Source organism: Rousettus aegyptiacus, unplaced genomic scaffold, assembly GCF_014176215.1.
Source record: "Rousettus aegyptiacus isolate mRouAeg1 unplaced genomic scaffold, mRouAeg1.p scaffold_m13_p_1, whole genome shotgun sequence".
NCBI lineage: Eukaryota > Metazoa > Chordata > Mammalia > Chiroptera > Pteropodidae > Rousettus > Rousettus aegyptiacus.
In genome coordinates this window covers 136,306,438-136,326,966 of record NW_023416284.1, presented here as the reverse complement: position 1 = coordinate 136,326,966, position 20,529 = coordinate 136,306,438, and the positions used below count along the sequence as shown (strand labels likewise).

General features: G+C 34.0%; 1 protein-coding gene and 1 pseudogene across 3 annotated transcripts in view; both read left to right on the top strand.

Moving 5' to 3' along the window:
- The window catches only part of MMS22L (MMS22 like, DNA repair protein), a 112,197-nt gene that overhangs the window by 54,955 nt on the left and 36,713 nt on the right, over positions 1-20,529 (top strand). The window lies entirely within an intron of this gene.
- On the top strand, positions 13,277-13,392 carry LOC118605125 (annotated as a pseudogene).

Here is a 20,529-nt window from a genome sequence, read left to right as displayed (position 1 = left end):
TCTAATATAACTTCTAAAGCACTTAAAAGCTCTAGAGAGTTTTTAATGTGTCTATTTATAATTAAAATTTGTATATCCTCTTAAGAATGTAAATACTGAAATGTATGCTGCAGAAAATAAAAGCTGTTCTCCTAAGCTTTTAACCCTTTGGAGAATGTTCTTCTAAACTACTATTGCTCTTTTATCCACAGAGCTTCTTTTACCACCTCTTATTTTAATTGGGAAAAGTCAGATTTTACCTTGGAAAGTTCTACAACTTCAGTTTTTCGATGAAAGATCAAAGACATCTCTTTCTACACATTGTGTAAGGCTGCATACTATCTTGTGTAATAAACCTTAATTTATTTAACCTTAGTGAACATTTAGGGAGCTATACATGATTTTAGGTTGGCTTGGTTTTTGTACCTATCCAATTTTTCAAGATCCTGGTTGAAAATTTAGGTTGGCCAGTTTATTTAACTGGAATATTATTGATAGTTCAGTTTTATGAGTTATTAACATATCCAGCATCATAACTAGCAGAGCACATTTTCACCTCAGTTATTTAATATATGTGAATTGTATATGGAATAATTATTTTTTCATTTATAGTAAAAAAATATTACTGTATCTTTCTTTCAGAAGGTTCCAAACGTGAGTTTTAAACCTCACTCTACCACTCTCTTTCGCTTTAATCTTCAGCAAGTCATGTAATTTCTTTGAAAAATTGAACCTCAATTTTTCTAATCTGTAAAATGTGTAATAACACATATTAAAGAGCTGGTTTAAAGAATAAAAAAGATAACATGTCAAATGTCTAGTAGAGTACCAACCTAGTGATGATTACTTTCATTACTGTCTGCCCATTGGTTTCAGAGAAGTGAAATGAGAGAGTGTATATTATAAGTAAATTTAAGATACAGAGTTTTCCAGTATAAATTAAGATTTTTTAGTGCTTCATTCTGGATCAGTTCAGTGGTATTCCATGAAAAGAATACTATTTATCCTCGAAGGAAAAGCATAAATTACTCTTTCTTAGTCAACGTTTGCCTCCTCCCCTGTTTTTTTCCTTATGGATTAGAGAACTCTGGCTATATTAATTTTGTGCCTGTGCATGACTGTATTTTTCAGTCAATACACCTTTATTGAATGTCTAGTGTGGCAGACTTGACGCTGTATTGGGAGAAAATAGAGACACATAAAATCAGATCACTGTTCTCAAGCGCCCCACAGTGTGGTGAGGCAAACATATAAACAAATAAAAAAATACATTGTGGTAGACAAATGTTGAAGATACCCTTCTTAAAACTCCTTTTTTGTCACTTACAGAATTTTCTCTGAGATTGCCTAATGCAAAATAAAGTATGTGGTTATATGACCATCGTCACACTGTCATGTAGCTAGCTGGTGCAGGTCCATTAGAAGGGAGATATTACAAGTCTTTAATAGCTGGTGCTCACGTAGATAGCAGCTCAAAAGTTTTTAAAGTTGTTTTTGATCTCTTTAAATATATTCCCTCTATTAATAATAACCTAGTCACTTGTAAACATATGTAAGGTCTTTAGTGAATTTTTAGTTACATCACTGTCAATATATTTTTCTACATTTCTTCTTACATCTATTTTTCTTTTCCCATTCTCCAAAACCTTAATGTTTCTTCCCCCCTACCTACCCCCACTTTGTAAATGTGCTATAAACTCTTGATCTTTTGAGGACTACTTTGATAATTGAATATGATAAAATAGAATCCCAAACCAATAGTAGTATTGCATCGTGCGTTTTTCTAAAGTTTATATAAATGCAGTCATAACAAAGATGCTGTATGTAGCTGTGCCACTTGTTTTTTCTTTTAGTTTTGTATTTTTGAGATGTACTGCCAAAGAATGTGTACTTCAGGGAAATGAAGGATTTGGTCAAGAACAAGCAATATTTTGAATTTAGGAAATGGAGAATCCAGCACAAAATAGTGTAGGGACAGAAGACAGTTTTACACCTGGCCCAGGCAACCACCATTCCAGATTGAAATAGAGTGATGATGCTGTGTGGAAAGAAAGCCTCCAGGAAGAAGTGGGAAAGAAAAATTATTTTTCTAGTTCGAGAGGAAAGTAAAGCAATTTCATTATAAAATGACTTTTTTTTTTTTTTTAACGCCCTATAACCCTGAATGGGAATTGTAATAATCCCTCACTAAGTAACCTTGTCTTTTAATATTAATCTTCCATAGCAAATTGTATGTTAAATATATAAATCTTATAAACATCATGCGTGTTTTAAATATGTTGAAATTTTCATTTTCCTTTTTTTGATATATAGAAGTTTTTTATGTATATAACTCATAATTTGTAAAAAATATTATACACTCACACAATTTAACAGTTAACAGTTTTTTCTTTTGGTTCCTTAGTTGGAATTCCAGTATAATTCAGCAGACTTTTCTTGAATACTTTCTGTGTCTCAGAACTGTACTAATAAGTGTAGTGGGAATGAGCTATTTAATGCCTCCAAGTTTTTATACTCTCTCAGTCATTTTTTTTCTAACTTTTGAAATGCCTGGACCATTAGTTTGATCCTACATATATATAGAATTTCTTATATTCTGAAGATCACACATGTAAAATGATAGGTGTTCTCCAGAATATAAGAGATTCTATGTTTTGGGTCAAATAATGGTCCAGCTTTTATAGAATTACATTACAGTGGAAGTTTTGTGATAAGATGTAATAATCATACATCCCTAATTTCCTAAAAGCCAAGTGCATTTTGCCTAACTTAGAGATATTAAACATGGTTCAGTCTTTTCATTATTTCCATATGGACTATTACAGTCATGTCTTATCTTTTGGGATGCCGTTCTGCATTTATCATTTAGAATAGTACCAGTAGACACTCTAGGGGCTTATATCATTAAAATACATAAAGTTTTAAAAACTTTGGACAGATGGTGTCTTAGTTTGTTCAGACTGTTATAATAAAATACTACAGAATGACTGGGTCACTTAAATAACAAAATACTATGGAACAAATGGGTCACTTAAAACAACAAATTTATTTTTTCACAATTCTAAAGGTTGAAAGTTTGAGATCAACATGCCAGCTGGTCGATTTCTAGTGAGATCTCTTTTCCTAGCTTTAAGAGGGCTACCTTCTCTTGTGCTCACATGATCTCTCCTTGTGTGTATGTGGGGGCAAAGACAAGGCACTCTCGTGTCTCTTCCAGTGACACTAATGCCCCACTCTTATTACCTCATTTAACCTTAATTACTTTCTTAGAGTCCTCATACAATTACACTGTGGGTTAGGACTTCAACAAATGAATTTTGGGGGGATACAATTGAGTCCATAGGTGAATATATTTATTCCTGTTGGAATAATGATGGAGGGGGGATTGATTAAATTTTTATATATATCCTTTATCTTTTTGTTTTTTATGCCTTTTGTTTTGGAATCACCAAAGTTATAGAATGCTTTATTCACTGTCGTTTCTTTTGGTTCTTCTGTTTGTTCAATACAAAGGTTCACAGTTAAGGAAATTAGTCGAAATTGTTATCTGTTTATGTTTGTCTATGGTCTTGCATATTAAATATGTACTGTATCTCCTCATGTATTCATTAATACAGTGTTTACATTTATTTTGGGAGAGAGACCACTGGTGTAAAATGAATTTATTTGAAGAATCAAATCGAAGTTGGATGCAAAGTAATAGAAAGATCTTTTTGTAACTAATTCAACCCTAACTCCAGTGAGACCTCAGGCCGAACCCCATATTTCAGTTTTTTTATCTGAAGGGTAAAGGATTGGATTATATTACTTAAGTGTTTCTAATGCTATCAATCATATATTGAATACTTTAATAGATTTAAGTAAATTTGGTTTTCTTTTTAAAGTTGATAAATGAAATAGAAATAAAATATACACTGCCAGCATGATTAAATTTTACTTAATTAGCTTTATTTTGTCTTTTACTTACGTAACGAAGACATAAGTAAGGCTCCCCCCCCCCACATTTAATATAGCATGCACAACATAAAAATACAAAAAAGAATGACATGAAAGAAAGACTTTTCTTAAGTATCAACTTATAGTGTTAACAAATAGTATCAAATATTTTGTCTTTAGCCAGTAGTTGGTGATTTTTAGTTATACATTAGAAAAAATGATTTAGTAAATATTGAGGTGGCTATATTTTTCACAATTAGTTATTTAGACAGAGGCATCATAACCAAGTATTAGTTCATTACTAAACAACATATTTGTTGAGCGCTTCTTGTATGCCACGACCTTTAGGCCGTTTGAGTTCTTATTTTCTCATGCTTTGGTAGAGAAGAAAGTGAAGAGTTACAAATAAATTGTGAGTGAGTTGAGTGTGGGAAGGGTAGGTGATACCTATGCTTTTGTAGAAAGATGACATCAGATTATGAAAGGCTTTGGAATTAGGTCAAGAGTATAGACCTGTGTGAGGAGGAAATAAAGAACTATGATTTTTAAATTGGGGGATAACATGAGAGCAGTTGTTTAAATACATCATATTCCGCGTCACCATACCATCACCACCACACACACTGAATCAAGCTCCTTGTGAAAAAAAGGTATTACCTGGTTCTTTTTTAATTCTCCCTGTCTGAAATATTTCTTGTTTTTTTTCTCTACCTGGAAAACTTATTTCCTTTCAGGTGTAAGTTTCCCCTGTGAAGCTTCCGGGCAGAGCAAGTGGCTTCCTCCCTAGTACACCCTAGAACATTTATCACTTGAAATGTCATCTTCTGTCTTTGTCCTTCTCTTTCCCTAGAATGATAATTTTTGAGGGCAGGGAATTTGTCTTATTCATGTTTTTATCTTCAACCCTAGGTATCTAGCTCAAGTGCCTGACATACAAAGTTGCTTAATAAGTCTTTGTTGAATACATGAATGATAAATATATAGATGGTTCTGGCAGTAATACGCATGATGGATTGAAAGGGAACTTGAGGTAAGGAAACTAGAAAAGAAGCCATTGTGGTAAAAATATATATATATATATATTTAAAGAACTAAAAGTAACTTCAAAAATACAATATGGTAGCAAAGTTATATTAAAAGTAATTAAAAAGTAAAGTATAGTAGGAAAAAGTTTTGAAGTTGGGACTGATTGATAGAATAAAGGAAAAGGAGTTCCCAGACTGGTGCTTTGTAGTCAGGCACTAATATTTAAGAAACATTTTGAGCAATTATGGACATTTTAGGTTTGACTACTTCCTGACTGACACAGTTTTTCATTAATCCTGTAGTCTGGATTTTATCTCAATGGTGCTGTTGACTTCATTACCCTAGAATGTTAAAAAAACTAATATTATGTCATTCTATCTATTTTGGCCACATCAATGCAGAGCTTGGTAACTTTCAATGATTTTTATACACCTGCTCAGTTTTCTTCCTTGTGTAATGTACTTCACTTTTAGGGGCAGTAGTCCAAATTCGAGACCTAGCCGACTGTATATCTGTAGTCTCTTCAATAAGAGACGGTCCTTTTTACCTCTGGGCAGGGTTAATTAAGTCTTAGGTCAATGCTTGGTTCACAGAGGTCTGATTGAGAATCTGCCTGAGACTGGAAGACTCTGGCATGACCACTGTATTGCCCCTAACCAAAAAGGGGCACGGGGAACTCAAGCGAGCCCTTATTTTATAGCTTCTCAGAGTTCCATTTTGAAATGGGATGATGACCTTTAACAGATTTGTGTGAGAATTTACCTTTTGTAGTTAATATTTTTTTTCTTAAAAGCAGACCATTGTAATGAAATTATGTTTTCAGGCTATAAATGCATCTTAATTGCTATGACTTTATGTATAACACCTGGCATTCGGTTGGAGACTTCTGTTTCCTATTTCATATGCAAACATAATTGTCCAGTGGAGCACTTGATACCTTTGATGATCGCTCTCTGAATCTAGAAGTGATATGTTTCCAAAGCGTACTAATCAGAAACAAACTTCATATAATCATCTTCTTTGCTATAATTTACTCACAACACTGGAAGATTCAATTATGGAAAGATAAGTGAAAAGTTTTTTCTTATCTTTTTGAAGGACTTTATCACAAACTTTTATTACCTTTGTGTTTAAAATAGAGTTTCACAAACATTTTTTTTTACTCCAACTTAAAGTGCTGAGATTTCACCTGTTCTATAAAATACTGTAATTTTAAAGATACTGGGTATCTTGGTCTTTACTCCCCTTTAACTTAGCTAACATTAAGTTATATTTTAGTTTTCATTTAGTGAAGAGAAAGAAAGAACTCTAAGGGAATATTAACACAACTTAAAACTTTTAAATTGCTGCTATATTTGGTCTTTAAAAAGTAATTTTAGATGACCGTTATTTCACCTAAAATCTAAAAGTTTGACAGTATCTGAATTTATGCTACCTCTTAAGTTTGGCATGGTCCTGATAATGGATATTTAGTGGTTTCTTTTAACCATATTTATGTCACATTGAAAATTTTATTCTGCCTATTCCCAACCCCTTCAGAAAACATCCAAATGCTACATTTTCTTTGAGGCAAATTGGAAACGAGATGTTTAGGGTGTTGGGTCCTTTTTCTCTCTTCTTAACAGAGAAAAAGCCCCTCCTTCCCATCAGAGTATACTTTGATAGGTATATAGTTGGATGATTAACAAAAATTATGATATAGGCAAACTCCATTGAATTTCTTTGTCTTCTGTAAGGTAAGAATATAAGTATGTAAAATAGAATTTTATTTTATTATAGTTCACTGTAAAAAGTGTTAATGTAGTACTTATATTGAAGTTTTTAGTTTTTTAAATCAGTGTAAGCCCCCTTTGGAGGATGTGAAATGTAAGAAATGTTTTTCTGTGATTTTGCTGAAGGTGTGTATGTATGGATGTGTGGGGGTTAGGAGAGACCAATTTTTAAAATTCTAGCTACCTTTTTTTTTTTTCTGTTAAACGTGTTTTGTAAATTGTGTGCTTCTAGAAAGGTAGGGACGAATATGGTAAAAGGAAAGCAGAGGAATTAAAAATCATTCCAATAAAATGGTTTAATTTATGCCTCTGGAGTTAAGCAGTGCTGCTCCTGGTTAACAGAAATACCCTTCAGCTACACAGGATTTTGGAGGGTTGGAGGGCACTCATTTGCACATAAATAGCCATTAACTGATAAATTCCCAGAGGTGTCCTGTTGCATGTTAGTGGTTCTGACCTACTTAGCTAGCTTAAATTTGTTTTACAGAATTATTATAATTCTATCCTTGGTACTTAAACTTTGTGATTAATGCATGCCTCACAATACAATTAAAGTATAATTATACAGTTTTGCAATTTCCTATCATGGTATTTTTATTACAAAGATCTGGATTTTGCAAATATTAGAACAGTTAAGATTTCGATTTATCACTTTTGCTGTTATGTGATTATGTTAGATGGGACCCTTGTATGTCTGAAGAATGGATTGGAGAGAGGTGAATCATTAAATGTGGCGTTTGTTAGCTTGGAAAAGATTGGATCAGTTAATGTGTGATCTAGATTGCTATCTAGGTTGACAAGTCCTAGCATTCTTGATTACCTTTTTCAGATGTTTCTGAAATACAGTAGACTCTTCACACATTTTCTTTCAGAGGTAATGCTGGGGTAAATGTTGAGAAAAACACCAGAGTGGTATTCAATAGATCTGAATTCTGATGTTGACTCCTGCTGATTAGTTATACAAAATAACCCATGTTCTTGGGAGTCTCCGTCCTCTGTAAAATGTAGTTTGGACTAGAAGGCTTTGGCAAATGAAGATGCTGCTGACCAAATCTAGCCCATGGCCTGTTTGTGTATAGCCATTGAGCTAAGAATGGTTTTCACATTTTTAAAGATTTATAAAATGGCAAGGATATGTGACATTATATGTGGCCCACAAAACGTAAATATTTACAAAAAATTTTTGCCGTCTTCCTGACTAGATATTCCATAGGATTCCTCTGAACTATTGGCATTCAGCATTAACTTATTAGTTGATTCTTTTTAAATGTCGATGCATATCTGTTTCAGATTTCATTTTTTTTCATATTTACTCTTTAGATGTGACACCCAATACCTGTTTCTTCAGTGCCCATTATACATCCAGTTAGTGTTCTCTTAAATTTAGATGTGTCACCTGCTTTCTAAAGTTTTATAACTTGAAATTTAGATTTCTATTAAAGGAAATTTTCTGTAAAATTAGATAGTAAGGTGTCAGTTCTATTGAAAATGGTAAGAAACTTATTTTGAAATACTTAACACTCATTTTGGAACGCTTGAAAAGTTGTATTCTGTTTTATAGAAAAGTTACAAACGTTTAATAATATTCTCTAATGAACTGCAGAAATATTTTCTATGATTTTTTTCTGAATATCACTTTTGGCCAATGTATAGTGTTGTTCATAGTAAGATTTGACATTATCCCTTGCTGAGTCATTGAGTACAGAAATATAGGCCACTGTTAAAGCTTGAATGCATTTGAGTGGTAGTCAGCTCCTACATCTGGAGGAATTCAGCGTCATATTGTTTGCTTTTAAATATGAATTAAGTATAATTTTAAACCATTTTTATTTTATATTGTGGGGAAAATTCTGGGCCCTTCAAGGAAAAAAAAAAAAAAAAGGTGATCAGAAATAGGAACTGCTTTGTAAAGTTGGCATGCAATCATCACATTTCTCCAAAGAGAAAATAGTTACCCTGTAATAATCAGTCTAATGAATTCAGAAATTCATTGATTGTCCCAGCTCTGGGTAAAGACTTGCTTCGAGGACTGGAATTTATGAAATGTTTGCTGCATCCAGCAAGCAGAGCCGCTATAATACAGCTGCCTCCTCAGTGGTTTGCTTTGATCCTGTGGAATGAAAGGACAGGAGGATCAGCTCAGGTCTAAATGAGATTACAGCTGGTTCTGCAGCTTATCTGGTCTATTGCCAACTAGTGTGGCTTTGCACGTCCTAAGGGGTTTACAACAGAAACTGTTTATTGAGTATCATCGGTTTACTCAACACAAGCAGGCTAATCCTTCCCAGCCTCAGCATGTTGTAGAATTGTGCAGGAGCCAAACCAAAAGCTGGTGTAGCCAGACCCTCTAGAGCCCTTTGTCTCGCTCTATATTGATTTTTACCTGAGTTAAAGACAGTAAAAAAAACAAAACCAATAACCAGTCCTATTGTGAGCAAAAGGTTAATCTTAACCTAAAATCTTACAAAAAGCATCTGTTAACCCTAGAAGGGACAACCTCCTTCTTTTTTTTTCCTTTTCCTTTCTAGTCAAGTGGGATTTTCTAGTTTCAAATTTTGAAGAACAAGAAAAACAGCTTAAAAGATCTTGCTAGGCATTCCAAGTTAAATGCTTAAATCTCTTTTAGTGGTACTATAACAAATGGCTTTGTGTATAGAATATAGCATGATTTGTTTCTTAATAGTAGGTTTTTGTTTTATATCCATTTTTCACACTGCAATTTTTACTTATTTATTTTTTTTTATGGGGTAAACAGAATGCATGAAGACAAGGCTGGAAACCTTAATTAAGGAAAACTCAACTGCCAAGGTTAATGACCAGTAGTCATTTTGCCTGATGATCCGTTGATTAGTAGTGTATTTCTTTAATGACTAAAGACTAGTGATTAGGAGTATTATAAAGATATGCCTATTATAAGTAATCCTATATGTATTTAGGTTTTATTTTATTGTTTTATTCGGTACTTTTTTAAACCTTCAGGTGCAATTTTAATTACTGCAGCCTTATCTTGAACAAAGATCTTCAGTGTGGCTTATAGTGTAAAATGATTTGGAATCAGACAGACCTGGCCTACAATTCTGTTTTCATTATTTGCTGATCTAGTTATTTAAACATTGAGTTCTTTTTTTTTTCTTAATCACCAAACTAGAGATAATATAATTTACCTTGCAGTATCTAATCAAACCAAATTAGAAAATAGTAGAAAGTAACACTGAGTTAATCAGGTTAGTCAGGATATTTAAAAGTCATGTTACAGTAATCATGACAGCTTTGCTCTGTATATATAGATCAGAAGCACCTATTGCCATTTTTAAAGGTATATGATCTTGGGCAGGCAGATAGAGAGATTGCCAGGTAAATATCGTTCCCTTAGTTTACAGCAGTAGCCATGAGTATGAGATCTAGGCTAATTTAAAATTTCCAGGAAGACCTGAATAGTAAACTGTTATTTAGGATTGATGGATAAGCCATGTTATATCTCTTCCTGTTTGGTTACTCAATTGCTTCATACACAGCAATAGATGTGTAAATACTGTCAACTGTATTAAATGCTAAGTAAAAGACAAAGGTATATTATTTAAGAAGAGTTCAGTGGTCTCCGTTTACTTTCTCTTAATTGGCAATGAACATGTATACTCAGCTATATGTAAGCACAGAAATGTTACTATGGAAACATTTGGAGGCTTTCTAAATGTACTATGTGATGGAATCAGCTAAGACTGATGTTTATCTTAAACACATAGTTTGTCCACTATTTAAACCTAATGGACAAGATGTGTACCAGTTGAAAATGTAATATTTATCCAATCATTTCTATTCTATCAAGCCAGGCTCTAAAGCAATAGGCTGCACTCATGGAGTAATAAATTTTTACTGCATTTGGAGATAAAGGCTATTGGTGGTGATTGCTTAAACTCCTTTTGCTCAATCATCTGAATGGTGCAAATCAAAGCATTTTGTCAGACTGTGAGAAGTTTCACCTAGATATTGCTTCCCACACACGCGGGTCACCATATAAATTACGTTCACGGTTTTATAGCATAGCTGGTGCTGGAAGTTAAATTGATGCCCAGTGGTGGAACTCGTAAAACATTTTCCTGTTAACACGACCAGGCAGAGTTGACATTGTTGATGGTGGGTTCGATCTAATAAACCATTGGTTCTAACAGTGATTTTTTACTGTGTTTCACAGGTGATGATGATACAAGTTTAGTGATCCAACAGTTCTTCTTGAGTAACAGAAAATTAGCTTTACTATCTATATTACCAAATGCTGAGAAGAGTAGGAGTAGGGGGTGATTGGAGCCTAATATAACATCACGTTCTGAAAGATGATAAATTATAGGAACAAACTCTTTAACTTGATGTATACCTTTTTCACAAAGAAAAATACTGGTTTTTCTTAGAAGAATGTGTTATATACATCATCTGTTGGAAATTTGGAAATAACCTTGTTACCCTTTTATTCAAATATGTAGACTGTGCCCTTCTTCCAGAATTTTACAGGGATGCTTTTAAGCTGATTTTCATTTCTGAACGGAAAGCAGTTTTACCTTTGTTTGCCTTTTTGTGTCTGTATTTTCTAAAGTTATTTTCCTTTAAAGTATATTTACACAGTTTTGCGGACTTTAAACTTCATCAAAGATTTTAAATTGTGAACCATAGCAACAGTCTAAACATTTTTTTCCTGTAAGAGTCCTTTCAGGGGTTAATTTTCTTCTGTTGGTTATAAACAACAGGGACTATTTTAAAATTTATTTTGAAATATTTCCTCTTTGGTCATAAAGCTGTATGAAGCTTTGATCATAAAGCTTCATCTTTTCTTGTTTGAAGTAAATTAGTTTTCCCCATTTCTAGTTAAAATTCACAGAATGCTAACAAAGCCCTACTACTTTATCACTGTAAGCAAGGATCTTTCCAGTTTTTCCTTTTTTTGGAGTGTGTCTGTTCCTGTTTGCACATTTATACTCAAATGATGATCTTCCTGTAGTTTGGTTCCATTTTATGAGATACCACACATCTTTAACTCACCTCTTTAACATCTCTTATCCTAGTATATACATAATTTTTTTTTTTTACATCAGAAGATGAGTTTTTTTGATGTGCAGATAAATGTTATCAATGGTGCTGTGCAGATGAAACCTGTCATGTACAAATAGCATGTATCAAGCCCCAAGCATGCAGAACTAGATATATTGGCTCATTTGCTGAAAACTTGCAAAAAGAAATTAGTGACATAACAAAAGCCTTTGAGGCTCTCAACCCTAATAATGGAGCTTCCTAATAACCCCCACAGATCATTGACTCAATGGTTAGACTTTTAGGAAAACTTCTTCCCCTCCATCTTTTCTTCCCTTTTAAAGAACTACAGTAAATGTGGCAAATAACATCTCTAGAGAGAAATGTCTATGTGCTAAGTGCCTGGAATAAATTAAAATTAAGCAATTTATTGACTTAAATAAGGTTCTAAACAAGTCTTAATTTTTATTTACTTTTAATGATTTTGATGATGATCTTATACATTTACTAGTAACAACTTTTTCTTTAGAAAATTCAGGTTAAACTTATAAGTTAGTGTATTTGATACACAGAGGTTACAGCTAGGTTGTTGGGGGCAAGAAGCACAAAGTTGGGAAATGAAAAGGAGGGAGAAAAGGATAGTGGGTAAGCAAACTAGAGGAAACATTTAGTTTGTACTTAAAAGATGTTTATAAAGTGGTACAAGAAAAGTGACAAGATCTGATTAGTAAGTTTCGTTCATTTGAGGTAGATCCTTTTGAGACTCTTGAAAACTAGTTTCATAAAAATACACATTTACACGCACACAACTTTAAGGGGTTTATAAACTTCTAAGGCTTTTTTAGCATTATAGTGCAATGGTGACTAAACTATTATTGGTTAAAATTTGGTTATACTTTTGATAAGAAAATTCTTCTAAAACATCCCTAGGTACTTTTGCTTGACTGAGTTTTGAAATTTGAAAACATAGTGACTGTTGGAGCTGATGATGAGGTTTTTAGATTCGTTATCACAGCTGGCAATGGTCAATAGTGTCTGGTTCTGTAATTTACTGCATTTCTTGAGTATAAGAGAGAAATACCAAGGATGCAGAATGCTTAAGAGGTTTTAGAAAAATTATTTATCAAAGAATGCTATTTTTCTCAATGCGTTAGCTATTGTAATTACACATTGGTACAATCTGTTGACATAGAATTGGATTTGATTTAAATGGAAGGCAAAAAAAAAGAGACTGGACATTTTCAATATTTATTGATATGCCTAGCTCATCGAGGTAAATTATAGAGCAAATTTCACTGTGACAGGAACATTTGGGTTCAGAATCCGTCAGCGTTACCATTAGATATTCTCGTTTTAGGAATTTATCATCACCAATTAAGAAAAAATGCACACAAATGGAATTCAGCCCTAGCTTACTTGTGGTGGAATATTGACCTCAAAAATGTTAAGGTTTTTAGGACATGGTTCCTTGGTGTAGTGGTTACCATGTCTGCTTTACACGCAGAAGGTCCTGGGTTTGTGCTCCAGTGGATTCATGTTCCATGGTCTACGCCCATGCCACCCTGAACAAGCTCGATGTCTTATCTTGGAAGCTAAGCAGGGTTGGGCCTGGGTACTACTTGGATGGGAGACCACCTAGGAAGACCAGGTGCTGTAGGCATAAATAATAATAAATAAATTTTAAAAATAAAATGATTTTTAATAAAATCTTGAATTCTTTTGAACCAAGAGCATATTTCCTCAAATAGTAACTAAACACAGGTATTAAGATGTAATATAATGATTGAACCTGTAGTTAGAGGGTCAAGCTGACTATTCTGTTGTTTTCAGAAAGGCCTGCTGGTTAGATGGTGAGAGTTAAGGTAGTTTTCGGAGAGTATTTTTATTAATTAGCTTTAAAAAATGCTCTCAGGTTTATGAACATATTACCTTATATCTAGGGGAAATTAAAATAAAAACTTGCTTTACAAAAGCTACCAATTAATGAAAACAAAAGCAACAGAACCGAGTAAAATTTGTAGAGTGTAAATATGATTCTATATATAAAATGTCTCAGTATAAGCTTGATAATGTGTTCTGTGGGATAGGCAGAAAAATAAAGTAGCTTTTCTTCAAATGGCTCTTATCTTTTTAATTCATCTGTCCTAAAACAAATCTAGAATTCCTGAGATTGTTATTGTTATAGACAGTTCCTGGGAGGCTTTAAACATAGCTATTTTGTCTTAACACCTGCCTTTGCACTGTTGCAGATACTAATCTTTGGTTATACTTTTAATGAAGAAAGTATTTGTTTTCCCCCTCCCCATATATGAATCCCTTGAGGTCAGATCTGTATCTTTTTCATCTTTTAATCGCTAATTCCTACAGAGTACTTAGTGTATAGTGGATAACCATGACAAAACATAGTGGCACAAAACACCACAACAGCAAGCCTTTTATCATGCTCATAATTTCTGTAGGTCAGGAATTTGGAAAGCTAAAGACCGCTCTTCTCTGTTCTGTCATGTCTAGGGCCTCAGATAGGACGATTCTGTCTGGGGGTAATTCAAAAGACTGGGGACTTTACTAACTGAAGCTAGAGAATCCAATTCATGATGATACTTCTTCATGTCTAGTGTTTGAGCTAGAATGGCTGAAGAATAGGCTTAGCTGGGACTCTGGATTCAAGTGCTACTTACTGCCTTTCAAAAGAGTATTCTCAGAGTAATTGTACTTCATACATGGCATTTTAGGGCTCCAAGACTGATTTTTCCCAGCAAACAAGGCATAAACTTTATGGCCTTTTATTACCAAGCCTTAGAGTCACATAGCATCATGTCTGCTGCACTCTTGGTCAAAGCAGTCATTGATCTCTCAGGTCCAAGGAATGCCAAAGAATTTGTGGCCATGTCTTAAAACTGTCATAGCATTCAGTAAATGATGGAATAGCCAGAGAGCAAGAGAGAGACAAGAGGAGGAAGATACTTAAATATTGTGAGGTTTATTTACTGGCTTTGATATTGCTAAGTTTGATAAATGGGTAATCTCTATTCCAAAATGAAGGCAATTTCATAAATATTTTGTTCACATTATGGCCTATATTGCAAATAAATATATTCTGATTTCCTTTTTTAGCCATGAGTTTTTAAGTTTTTTTTTTCCTTTTTCCTTTTTCTTGTATGAGAATTCTATGCATAACTTGCCATTTTAGGTAAGATCTAGTGCATGTATGCTTGCTCTACTATACCTGACCATTTACAGTTAAAGAGGATGAGAACCATATTTGAAATGCCAAAAGACCCATATGACAGCTTTAGCTTTATCTAAGGTGTGTACATTTTACTGTGAGACTTCTTAAACAGGTTTTTTCACCTCTGAGTGCTTCTAACAGCATGGACAAAGATCCTGTGTTATAATGCATGATATTCTGGTAGCAAGCGAACTTGGAGAATGACTAGTTTCATATAGAGCCTATAATCTCTTCTCTCTTACTTTCATTCATTTCTTATACCCACATAAAGTTGGAGGATGAGTTCCTGGAAATGAAGGCCCTAACCGAATATAAGCTATACAAGGTTATGTAGCATTACCCCCTTTGGAAATGAGTTGTCACAGTCAGGTGGTGATTGCTTGCTCTCTTGTTCTTTTAGAAATCCCTAAGTCACAGCATCCATCTGCCATTAGTGTCTCAACCAAGCCCTAATGTGGATTTTACCCTCAAGTATTTCCTTGAAGACATCTTGAGGTATTCTAAAACTCAATATCTAGCATAACACTTTGTTTTTCAATTTTATGAGTGGTACAGAGGAAGTATTTTAGTGGTTAAACCACTTCACCCCAGATGGGACACTTTTTCTTTGATTCTTTGTGTTAAGTTCAGAATTATTACTTGCTGATCGTAGGTTGAACTTTCCCCCCAAACACAGAATAAATGGCAGAAGTAGAGACCACAACAACAACAAAAAAGTCAACTTAGAATAGTGCTAAGAGCATTTGCACTATGTAGTGCTAATAATGCTAATATTTATAGGTAAGGCTTGCTCAGGTTGGTCTTTCATGTTCACTTTTATTAGATGAGAGCATAAGATAGTATTTAAGCATTGGCAAAAATATAAATATTCATAGTATGTTGTGATGATGAGTAGTTATATATATTTGTGTGTGTACCAAGTCACGCATTCACATACTTAACAGTTTGGGTTTTTAATGAAAATATTTTAAAAACAAATATCATTGTAACATTAGCCCTGAGCAGTTATACAGAGTGTTTAAATGAACAGTATAAGGTATAAATGAAAAGTATAAGGTAGTCGTCGTAAGCTGTAGGTTATATTGGGAACAAACTATTGGGAAGATATATACTGAGTATATAAGTTGATTTTATCTCTGTTGATTCTCTCTACCTGAAAGAATTGTTTGCTTGTAGCTCTAATGTTTAAGATGGCACAGCCCTCCATGACCTGGCCTCCATCAATACTCCATCATTCTGCCCCTTGACCTTTCCTCTTCTGGTAATACTAAATTGTGACTCCCCTCATACAACATGCAATTTCATGTCACTATGCTTTACTCATATTATTTCAATTTTCTGAAACTTTTTGGTACTATTTTTCAGTTAGCTAACACAACTTCTATAACCTGGTAATGGCATATTTACTCCAAAAAGCCGTCATTAACCCACCACCCCCAGCTGAACCAAAATGTCCTTTTTTTGTGCCTTGTTATACTCTATGCATACCTGTGTCTCAGCACTTAATCGTGCATTCTTTGAGAGCAAGCACCATATTCAAGCACACTTAATACTGTATCTCATGTAATTAATAGATATTGAAATGTTCATTAAAATAAGCTCGACTACCATGCAGAATGATTCCTGAGTCAGAATTTACTTTTAGACTCTAAGTCCATATTTCCAAAAACTTTTTGGATTTTGTTACTTACGTGTTCTGTTTTCAAATCAAATTTACTGTGTTCTGTAGTAATTAACCGTTCCTCCAAACTTTGTTTTCATCCCTCCCAAAACTTAGCAATAACATGGATTGCTTGTTTTTCTCCTTCACAAAATGCCAAATAATTAATGTTAGCTTTCTTTTTCCTTCATAAAGTTATGCTCAAATTAAGCATTAGCTCATACCTAGCTATTTATAGAAGCTTCATAATTGGTCTCTTCTGTCTCCAGTGAGTTCTTACTCTAACCTATTCTGTTTACCATTACCAGCTTAATGTTTCCCAAAGTCTATTTCCACTGCACCACTCCTCAGTTCAAAATCCTTCAGTGGCTCCTTATGACCTGCAAAATGAAGTTTTGATTTTTTTTTTTTGGTACGGTAAGGAAAATTATTTTTATATCTATAATATCAGATTCACTTAGTGACTGTCACTAAGTAACTTTTTGTGACGTGAACTGAAGAAACATGTGACAAATAGGAACCTATCTTCTATTAAATGTATTGCCTAATGATGCTACTGTAAGAATTCATTAGAGTCAGAGTGGTTATTATCTTTTTCCTTCCCCAACACCTTGCTCTTTTTCATTTTCCTTTTGAGGTGTCAGTTATGTTACTCCTTTGCTTTTGTGGCTGGTTATCCACTTTGATTTTATCCAAAGTCTTTGCCATGGCTTATAAGACTACACGATCTGGAACCCAGCTGCCTCTGAATTTATCTGCTGTTCCTTCTGTCACCCATGGTGCTTCTGCCAACTGGCCTCCTGATTATTATTGCTTGAGCCTATGAAACCACCACCCTTGGCAACTTTGCACTTGCTGTTTCTTCTCCCTGGACTGCTTTCTCCTCATATATCCATGTGTTTCTCTTTCTTACTTGTCAATCTTTGCTCAAATGTTGCCTTCTCAGAAGGTGTTTCCTGATCATCCTAGTTGAAATGTTAGCTTCCGTCACCCATTATCCCTGTACCTTGATTCTTTTTTTCCTTAAAGCTTACCACAGCCTGATGTGTTACACATCTATGTTTAGTTATGTCTCTTGTTAGAATATATGCTCCAGAAGGGCAGAGACTTTGTATTGTTAACTTTGTATCCCCACTTCCTGGAACATTTGCAATATGGGTCCAACTAGAGAGTAAATGAATGGATTTTATATGCCTTTGTGCCTTTTCTTTTCTTCTTTTCACTTATCCAATCTTTTCTCTGCCCTCAGTGATGATTCTTCTCCGAATTCATGTAAAAGTATACTTCATTTTACATTTATGCCTATAGAATAGAATAGAAGAGTAGTTCTCAGCCCTTGTCTAGTACAGAATTATGTATGATTTTGCTGTTTATTGGGGTCCATGGGGTACTAGTTGCATGGTCATTTCCTCATCTGTTGCAAGAATTAAATAAGAATTAAATAGGACATATTCAATAAATGAAGTACTTATTATTGTTGACCAGAAAATCAGGGACTGTTTATTCTAAGTGTTTTACTTACCTAATTCAATCATGTAGGTACTATTATTGTCCCCATTTTATAGACAAGAAGAACCAAGATGACTGCCTAAAGTGTGGTCTGTGGGCTAGCAGCATCTATTTAATACAAATGTAGACTCTCAGGCCCTTTCCCAGACCTCTTCAATCAGAATTTAAAAACAAGTAATAACCTTAGGCCCCAAACTTGAAGATACAGTAAGATTTTTAGTAAGCCCAGGACATCAGTATTTTTAAAAAGCTCTGCAGATGATTTTGATGGTAGTCAAGACAAGAACTACTGGGATAGATCCCTGTTATTGGTGTACCATAAAATATAGTGAAATATCACTGAGAAACAATAATCTTCTATAAATTTAAGACCAATAGAATCATAGGGGTAGTTCCTAAAAAAAATCACTTTTTATTGGCATATTTTCATACTATACCATATTGGGGGATAGGAGCAAGCAACCTCATTTGAGTACCTTACTAGTATTCTGCAAAACCGCGAGGCAACTTTGCTATAAGCATGGTTGGTTTGCAAGACTTAACACTGGATTCCTGATTTATTCTCTTTCCTCAGTTTTGCAAATTAATTGTGAGCCAAAGGAAAAATGTAAATGATCACATATCATTGACCTTTGGGATCCCTGTGGAATAGTCTACACTCCCCAGAAGTGTTTAACTTTTTAATGTGTGCATATCTGGTATGCTACTTGGGGTCGGATCTTATACTACTTTGCAACTACCTTTATTAGGAACTTAACAGTGTGGCAGCAGTGTGACATTTAAAACATGTACTATTTGGGTAGTAAAATGAAAGTTGAGGTAGCTGTAGCATAGGTGGTTAAATTGTCTGGGTTCAAATTCTGGCTTTACTGCTTACTAACAGTATGAGCTAGTCAAATTATTTATCCTCCCTGTATTTAGATTTCTTGTCTATAAATGGGGATAATAATAGTACCTACAAGGTTAAATTAGTTAATAAAGGTTAAAGACATAGAATAGGGCTGATACATCTATTCTTAATAAACAATCTTTGATTCTCTATTGAACAGTAATAATTGCTCCATTTTTTAATGTGTCTTATTAAGAACTAATATCAAATGAGGAAAAATGGTCATGCACCTAATAGTTGACGGAGCAGGATTTATATTCTGGTATGCCTATCTCTAAAGCTCCTGTCTTTCTAGGTAATGCTCCACTGCATCTATGAACATGGTTATCAGGATTTAGAAGCAGTACGTGACCAAAATACATATTTTGTTGCCTTTATAGTCAACAGATTGTTTTTACCTAAGTGGTGTGATTTGATACTTAGCAGCTCCATGGAGGATAGTAGGGAATTATTCCCCTTTAACAGATGAAAAACTAAGTCTCAGAATTTTCCAGGTTCACAAGCTGGTCTTCTCTCTTAGACAAGTGGTCATTTGGATAATTTTCCTTATGCTTTGAGGCCTTTTATTCCTTAATGGCGCATCATATGTATCTGGAAGCATCATTGCTAGTGTTGTGCTTTTTATTTGTTATAGTCCTTGATAGTAAAAACAGTCAACAGACTTCTTGCCTTGATCTCACATGTCCACTCAGTCACCCACCACTCATTCCCCCACCTCTTCCACATATGCATAGATGCACTGAGGCAGGCATCCGTTATTGGGAGGCATTGAAGGATATGCCTGGGAAGCCGCATGCCAACCTGGTTTCTGCTTATTGCCTCTCCCTGATAATTTGGGTATGAACAAAATTGAGGGGCCAGGACTCAAGCTACCATTATCATATAGTGAAGCTTTCAGAAGTCTCTTTATACCTGGGGCTGTATTGTTATTTTTTTTTTTTTAAATAATTTTTTCAAGACAGGATTGCGTTGAATGATTTTTAGAGTATCTTCCCACTTTAAAACTTGTGGTTTTTTTTGTAGTAATGTCATTACTTTGGTTATGTTATATTCTTTCTGGGTAATAAAGCAGACTATAACCCTCCTTTACAGATGTGAACAAGAATGACAAGAGTATTCAAAGTACCTAAAGTTTTTTTAGTGAGTTTAGCTGAAACTGAAAATTGTCAGAGCATCTTAATTCCCATACACTTTTCTATTAGCTAGATCAATCAGTTACTTTGAATAATTACTCATAGCGGTTTAGAGCAACTTTTAAACTAAAACTTCCCATTATACTTTCATTAATTAGATTTAAGAAATTTGCTGCCAGGTTTCAAGTAGAATTAAAAAAGAATTCAGTTATTAATTATTGTTAATCCCTTGCTTTCTCTTAGCTTTTATCAGGCACATTTATTGTATTATGCTCTTTCTCTGTGATCCAAAGTCCATCGATAAACAACTGTTATTTAAATTTTTGAGGCATAATATATTAGAAGTATTACACAGAAAATTACAAATACCAAGAATA